Source organism: Rhagoletis pomonella, unplaced genomic scaffold (genome assembly GCF_013731165.1).
Source record: "Rhagoletis pomonella isolate Grant_MI unplaced genomic scaffold, Rhpom_1.0 Rhpom_scaffold_00009, whole genome shotgun sequence".
Classification (NCBI taxonomy): Eukaryota; Metazoa; Arthropoda; class Insecta; order Diptera; family Tephritidae; genus Rhagoletis; species Rhagoletis pomonella.
In genome coordinates, this window is record NW_023458563.1 from 13,858,021 (window position 1) to 13,866,675 (window position 8,655).

The following is an 8,655-nucleotide window of genomic DNA, read 5'->3' on the forward strand; positions in this document are numbered from 1 at the left end:
ACGCTACTACGAACAACAGTGGTGGAACCACGACGCAAGTGGTGGCACAGACGCGTCGATGAACTGCGTACCAACCCGGAGAAATACGCCGATAACATGATGCAGGAGGGGCAGCTCGTCATATCCCGTGTCGATCCCAGGACGAAGAGGCAGTCCTCTGGAAGCTGTATGTGCCCAACCTCCTCCGCCAACGAGTACTGAGGGAGAATCATGACATACCAAGCGCTGGACACATGGGTATTCGCCGAACAGTAGAACGGATTGCGTATCGGTATTATTGGCCAGGAATGTTCCGCGACATCAGCCGGTACGTCCGTCAATGTGAGTCCTGCCAGAAGTATAAGGAGGCACAACACAAACCAGCCGGCAAGATGCTCTCGCAGGTCGCACAAGAATCTTCCGCCACGGTATGCGCCGACTTCATCGGACCCCTACCACGGTCCACGCATGGCAACGCCATGCTACTTGTGTTTTTCGACCGGTTTGGCAAGTGGGTCGAGTTGGTCCCCATGGAACAGGCCACAGCAGAAGGATTCCGCCGCGCGTTTAGGGAGCGTATCCTCGCCCGATTTGGCGTACCCAAGGTCTTCATCTCAGACAATGGTGTACAATTTACTAGCACGCTCTGGCAGCGTTACCTCCAGGAAGTGGAGGTACGCCAACAATTTACGGTGCCGTACATACCCCAAGAAATTCCGACGAAACGCGCCAACTGCACCGTAAAGCGGATTATCGCACAGCTTACGAAGACACAACATAAGCGGTGGGATCACATCCTCCCAGAAATCACACTCGCCGTAAACACCAGCGTCACAGCCTCCACCGGATACTGCCCAGCGTTCTTGGTACAAGGACGGGAACCACGCTTACCGGGAGCACTCTTCGATGAAATAAATGTCGGAACTCCAAAAAAAAGACTTTAAAATAAAATAACTAAAATTAGCAAGACCGTCGCATAATTGGAGACCGTCATTCGTGAATAAGCGAAAATATTTTACAAAAGCGAAAACCAATCAACGATGAAAATGGAAGGGCTGAGCAAAATGGAGAATAGTGTGAAGCGATTGCGCGCACGCGTAGCCGAGGAAAACGCGAAGCGACCACGCACCCAGATGCTGGGTGTGGGGCCGACCATGGACCCACGGGACGCTGCCCGCGCACGTGCCGAAGCCGCCGACGCCGCCGCGATGTACGCGGCACTCACTCACGCCACTGGACAGACGCGCAGCCAACAGCAATTAATGGCGACCCACCCTGCAGTAAAATTTAGAGACAGTCTGTTAAAGCGCTAGTTCCGCCCTACACATTTCAGAACTATCTCTGAACTAGTGCAAAACGGCTGCAGAGAGGAGCAGTTCAAACTTTTGGTGTGCTAGTTGCGCTCTGTTGAGAAGTAAATGCACAAATTCTCACGTCTCGTACAATACTCAAATAGCTCAGCGGGAAGACTCTAACATCGTTGGTCGCGAGTTCAAATCGCGGTAGAGGCAGTTGTGATCTTCAGATTTAATAAATTTAAATTGTTGAGTGCCGCCTAAAAATTGATTGATTGAAAATTATCAAATTTAATATAAATAAAATAAAAAATAAAATGTAATCTGTAAAGAAACAAAAAAATTAAAAAAAAAAAATCAAGAAATCGGTAAAATCGAATACTTAATCAATTTTTTTTTCATAAAAAACTTATTTTCGTAGATCTGTCCAAAATGGAAACAGTTCTTCAGAAAAGAAAAAATATCCAGTAATCTAGCTTTACAATTTTTTCTCATAAAAAACTTATTGTCCCAGAACTGTCGAAAATGGAATCAGTTCAGAACTAGTTCGAAAGTTCTGCATATGTGGCAATTTCCACTTCGTAGGACATCGCCATGTAAAAAGAGACAGTTGAAAGCATTGCGTTGGGATAGATCGAGAACCAGTACCGCCTCTTAAAGAGCTAGTTCTGCGCTAGTTCTGAACTAGTGCGATTTACTGCAGGGCAGTTAGTCGCTAGGCGGACCGCCGTCGCACGCGCTGCCAGCATGCACGCTGTCGCCATCCACGCGGAAACATTCGCGCTCTGTCGGTACACGCGATCGCCGCTCAAGCAGCTCCAAGGTACGCGGCCACGTCCAGCATGACGACGGGCACCCACGTCGAAATTGCCGACACTGCACAGGCTACATCAGCACGCGCCGCCGCAGCCCAAACAACCGCTGGACGGACCATCGCTGCGCACACGGCCGCCGTACACGCTACAGCAGCGTTCGCCAACGCAGCGCGCGCTGCTCATGAAGTCGCCCGGCGCACACTGGCAGAAACCCCGACCGTCAGCCCTACGGGAGACGACAGGTACAATGACGCCAGGGCAGCCGCCTCCTCGGTGAGGAGGGTAGTACCACATCACGACACCAGGCACGGGAGCGCAGTGGACATAGACAAAACTACGTCCACCAGTAGCTCGCCCAGCGACAGCTCGACGTGCGACAGCACATCGCATACCAGCTCATCAGACACCAGTACGACCACCGATAGCTCAACAGGCGAGAGCCCAGCTAGCGACAGACCGGGTAACCAGGACACCGACATGGGATTGCCCGAACAGCTCGGAATCGAGCTATCCTCGGACGAGGAGCCGCCTCAGCAGGCGTCGACGGGCCCGCGAGTAATTTTCCCGCCAGGACCAGGCGGAATAGCGCTGTATGAGGCCGACCTGCGGACACTGACAGGACCCTATTGGTTAACAGATACAGTCATCGATGCCTGGGCGAAGGGTCTGGAAGCCACGCTCTACGTACGAGGTACCGTACTCAGCCCCTTTGTGGTCTGGCAATTAAGCCAGCCCGACCGGGGAGAGAACTATCAACGCATCCATCGGTGGCTACGCGACACCGACCTCTTCGGCCAGCGGGTTATCCTCGCACCCCACAACGCCGCGAGCCATTGGTACCTCGCCCTCTCCAACCAGGAGATGACCTACCACATCACGGACAGCGAATGTTGGCACGACCTCTACATTTGGGTGGCCGACTCCAGGAAAGTGGTAAGGGTGACACACGTGGTATAGGAGTGGCGAGAGTTTCTCCGGTGGGAATACCAGCAGCGACATCAGCGGGAGGCCCCCCACATACGGGAGGTATATCTGGAGGTACTACAACAAACCAACGATAGCGACTGCGGAATCGACGTGGTGGAAATTGCCGTGCTGAGGTACGTAGGACGAGGAGAAGGTGGGCCGGGGTGTATATCCAGCCCGTTCACGGCGACCATGGCGGCGCAAAAACGCGCTCACATGCTGAGGGTATTCCAGCAGCCACCACAGGTAGAAGCACCACCACGAACCTCGGAACTTCCAGAGGCGACATCACCGCTACCTCTGCCGCCACACGCACCAGCGCCACATGAGGTAGTGCCATTCGCACCGACACCGCCCCGAGCATCAGCACCGTCCGAAGCAAAGTCACCCCCGCGAGGCTAGTCAACACCAAGGTAACAAACGGTCATTCCCGCCGACGAACCAGCGCTAAACCAGTTCCCAGAAATCGACGGGAGGGTACGGAATGCTCTACGCGACATTGAGGAAGGGGTCTGCAATTCCCGCGTGAGGATCGTCACGGAAAACTACGGGGTGGGGCGTTCGTATAGTCCCGAAACGCCGTCGAACTTGAGCCTGCCGAAGAGGAGGGAAAGTGGGAGGACTAAATATCCGCGAATTTCAGCCCACACACACGCCTACCCCCACACCAGCAACAACGACTACATCACTAACAACAACGACCGCACCAGTAACAACAACGACTGCAACAGCGTCATCAACACGGCTAATCAATACGAGAGACCGTAGCAAAACTCCTTAGCGATACCGTTACCATAGCAACGCAGCATGTAGCCACACAACTCAGCAACACGAAGAACACGACCTATAAAGAAGTGGCTCAGCAACATACGAGTCAGTCAGCACGGAGCTGTGGTCGTGAACGCACAGCTACCAACAAATAGTCCTTGACTTGTACTCGGGACTGCCGTACAAGGCTTGACTATTTCGAGGCAGAGCCCCGCTACTCCACAGTCCACCGTGAAGTCGCGTGACGGCAACGCCGACGTCACCCAGGAGCCAGGAGGTCAGTAGCGGAGTCATTGTAGTCCACGCCCAGCCACCAACAAATAGTCCTTGACTTGTACCCGGGACTGCCGCACAAGGCTTGCCTATTTGAAGGTGGAGCGCCGCCACTCCACCGCCCATCGTGAACCCGCCTGACGGCGACGCCCACAGTTCCACAGAGCGCCGACACAGTAGCGCCGACGTAACACCGCAGCAGAGCGCCGGCAAAGGAACGCACAGCAATAGCGTCGACGTCACCCAGCAGCAACGTGTCGGCAGAATTAGGAATTATACACCGTTAATCGTATTGTGTTCATAGGAATTAAGTGTTAACACGTTTTAGAGGATAAGAATATTTAAATAAAGTACTATTTGCAAAGGCTCCACAATATAAATTTATTGTAACGGACCCTGGGCACGAAATGCTTACACATTGAGAAGTTAGCTTACTGCCAATATAGAAGTATTGCATATATGCTAACAGCAATTTGATAAAAAAAAACGAAAGCCACATGCAAATAAAAGCTAAAATTAATGTCAAAGAATGGACACGAAGAATTTTGGTCAGCCGAAAATCATTATAACAACATATTACACAAACTAAGAAAAAAGGTTTCAGTTTTATCATCGTCTTTATTAAGCTTACTATGTTAAACAAAAAACTTTTTCAATTATCTTCATTATAAACAACATGGCGCCATTTACATTTGAGCCCTCTCATTAAGCTATGGAAAACGGGTGTTGTGACGGTAGCTGCTGCTCTCTGCCAATTAATTTTGCAATGCTGCAAATTTTAGATGTCTTCTTTCGGTTTTAACTATTTTATTTGAATAATTTTCAACGGGTCGCCATTGTGAACAGATTGTTGGGTTGTGGTTCTTTTGAACAGTATCTACCCCGTATCTGACATACCAGTTCATGGCAAGAGGGCTGTAATGGCTCAATGCTAAATCGGGTTAGAACAAATTTGAGCCTTTACGTTGCTTTATGAAGGACAGAAAACGTTATTGTAAACACTTCTCATATAAATTTCATGATTTTTATAGCCCGTGATAGTTAATGTTTTGCTCTTCGTGCCACACTGGCAGATGGCTTGCCCCACCATCTTGGACTCCATTTGTCTTCGTTGCATTATAAAACTCAGCGCCCCGAATCTGCCTAAAGGCTGCTTCGACGTATGTTTCCTCGTCCACACATACTTTTTCTTGTTTTTTCACAAAATTTTCTCCGCAAGCTCACACTTCGCCGAACACATTTCGAAGAATAACTAATAATCATTACGCAAGTGATGGGTAAACATAATCGGCTAGTTTTTTTCGTGTCCATTCTTTAGTCAAAATTTCTATATCGCAATATTTGTGGGCATCATTGAATCCATTGTAACCCGATTTTCATGAAAGCTACGAAGATGCAATAACTCAATTCATATGTATTCAAAGTGTATGCTACGTTCGTAGCTATTCGAACTCAGCGATAGCATTTCACGAAAAATCGGAAAACGATGGATTCAGTGATAGCCATCAGTATTGAGATATCGAAATTGTGACTGGCATTGATTCTAGGTGAATGTTATCTTAAGTTAACATTACATTAATAAAACGAAAAACTCAACATGACAAAATTTTAACTCCGTCCCCTGAAAAAACCCCATTGTTGCAAGATTTCCTGTGCAAAAATGCTCCATAGATATAACGAAGAAATTTTGAGCATGAAAACCGCGAACCTACGCAAATTTATTGTTTGAAAGAGCAATAATGTTAATGGATTTTAAATCGCTTTTAAAAAGGTAATAATGTCAATTGACTTTATTTCGCACCAGTATGCGACATAGTGTCAATTGACTTTATTTCCGTTGATCTTGTTACCTGTAACTAAATTGTACACGTGCATTAATTAGGTTGTGGCCTATAAGCCACATATTAAAATTCCTGAACAAAAATATAAAGCGTTCTCCAATATATTAGGTTGTGTTACGTAAATTTTGTGTAGACTAACTGAGCCTGAAGAAATTAAACTTTGTTTCTTACCGCTTTTTCATTGGCGTTGTGAAGTTTTATTCCCAAATATGAATAATCAAGCATCGATTGATTTAAAAGATGTTATCTTGAAATACCATTCCGGAGGGAAGAGTGTGCGGCAAATCGTGGAAATTTAAAAATGACCAAGAGCCGTTTATTCAAAAAAAAAAAAAAAAAAAAAAAAAATTGTACAAGAGCTCCCAAAATTTACTCAGACGTCACCAAGAGAAAAATTTTACGCCTAGTGAAGGCCAAACCATCAGAAACTTTCTCCATAGAAATGAATAGACATATAGCACTTTTTATAACTAATAATAATATCTTAGTGTTTGGCCGAGCTTCTCCTTCGATTTGTGGCGTACGCCTTGATGTTGTCACACGAAGGGCAGGGACCTACAGTTTTACGCCGAGTACGAACAGCGATTGTACTTTTATGAAAAGCTGTTTTTCATGGCAGAAATACTCTCGGAGGTTTGCCATTGCCTGCCAAGGGGCGCCCGCTGTTAAGAAAAAACCTTTTTTTTTACATTTTTTTTGCGATGTTGCTTTGTAAAACATGAACAAACGGCAGAAGTACGCTGGGAACTACGTTAACAAGCCATTGGAACATTGGAATAACCTATTTTATAAGAAATAAATTTAATAAATACAAGTATTACTGGACAATGGAAAAGTTGTTTTCGTCTCCTAAGACTAAAATCGTTAGACTACAAATTGGAAATTATTTTCGTCTCTCTAATTATATGGGACTTTTACCTTTTGTCGTCTCGCGGGACGTTTATTTCAAGACGGAAATGATTTACGTCTTCTCTTAATAATTCCCTATATGGGACTTTTATTTTTTTTCGTATCGTGGGACGTTTATTTTAAGATGGAAATGATTTACGTCTTCTCTTAATTATATGGGACTTTTATTGAAATGAGACTTTTTAACTGAGTTCGGGGATCAAACGCGTTAAATATTTAACGCTACGATTGTTCATGTCATCAAATCTGTATCGATCGATCGATTTTCAAAAATGAGGTGTCTAATTGAATGGTCGCCTCAAATAACGTTGTAAGCGACAATTTGTTCAAAGCTATTTTCCTTGATTTTAAAGATATTAATGTGTATATTTTATTTTTTTAAAGGCAAGATTCTTGAAGGGTGCTATACCGAACAAGTAGAAAACCAAATCAAATCCCCGTTTTTGGGTCAGTAAGCAAGTTTTTTTCTATTTTGTAAAATTATAATTTTGTCGCTTACAACGTTATTTGAGGCGACCATTCAATTAATGGGATTTGCTTTTACGTCCTTTTAGTTTTTTTAAAAGGATTGCCAGATGTAAGAAAATCAAATTCAAATAATCAACCTGGGGATACTTGCATTTAGTTTCGTGATATCGGCTGTACGTGTAACAATTTTATGAAGAGAAAACGCGGGATGTAAATCATTTTCGTCTTGAAATACACGTCCCAAGAGACGAGAAAAATAAAAAGTCCCATATACTTAATTATTATGAAAAGACGTAGGTCACTTCCATTCTACAATACACGTCCCACGAGACAAAAACATAAAAATCCCTTATAATTATTATGAGAAGACGTAAGCCATTTTCGTATTGAAATAAACGTCCCGAGAGAAGAGAAACAATTATTATAAGAGGACGTAAATAATTTCCATCTTCCATGAAAACAATTTAGGTGCATTACAAAACGTCAAAATACAAAACATCAGTCTCTTTTATTTCTAAACCCCAGTAGATTGTTATGCCAAATGTGTGCAACCACTCTAAGATGCGAGTTTTCAACTAGGTTGCGCAAGTTAGATTTTTCTTGTAGTGCGGTTTAGAAATAAAAGAGACATATTCTTTGTATTTTGACGTTTTGAAATGCACCCCTTCTCATTAAAATCATTTACCGTTTGCAGGTGGCGTAAAACTGTGGGTCCCGCTCCTTTGATTACATCAGCAAGTCACAATCCAAGCACCAGCGCATATGTAAGCGCGAAAAATCAATTAAATTAATAATTTTACCTAACGACATATCGCGAGCAAAACTACTTAGTATTTTTTTCTCTTCACTGTTTACCGGATACATTTCATATTAATGTCTCTAAAATAAAACACCAAAAATTTCCGATTAATCCTTTTCCTAACCCATAATATTTTAATATCATAATAATCATATTCAGCGTCATTGCGAGAGTCGTGCCGAATGCAGGTCGTTTTTCGAGAGTCGAATCGTATCGAAAATTTCACGTCATTGCCTAAAATTTCCACTCGGCTAGTGTATTAATACTGAAAAACTTGGCAGCACTGCATATTTTTAGACGATTTTCGCTTTACTTATTTCAGCACGACAGTGGACAATGCCAATGTTGTCGAGTCGTACCATTTAGCATAATTTACGTCTTACGCAATAAGGCTGAATAAAATTTTGGCGCTTACACTTTTGTTAAGTGCTGCTTCAAGTCTGGGCTCGAATCGGAACAACCGTTCACGGATTGAAAACCATACGTAATAAAATTGCTTGATACGTTAGTCGTATAAGCTGAATGGGATAAAGAGTACGTTC

The 8,655-nt window shown here is 44.6% G+C and overlaps 1 protein-coding gene across 5 annotated transcripts in view; it reads left to right on the plus strand.

Annotated features, from left to right (window-relative positions):
* LOC118745584 (Wilms tumor protein 1-interacting protein homolog) overlaps positions 1-8,655 on the plus strand; it is a 277,158-nt gene that overhangs the window by 44,203 nt on the left and 224,300 nt on the right. Inside the window, exon 1 of one of the 5 annotated variants that reach the window (XM_036479085.1) lies at positions 8,009-8,078. The exons of the other annotated variants lie outside the window; for them this stretch is intronic. The gene's annotated coding sequence lies outside the window, so the exon portion shown is untranslated. Of the gene's footprint in view, positions 1-8,008; positions 8,079-8,655 lie in introns of those variants that run through there. 5 annotated transcript variants of the gene reach the window in all.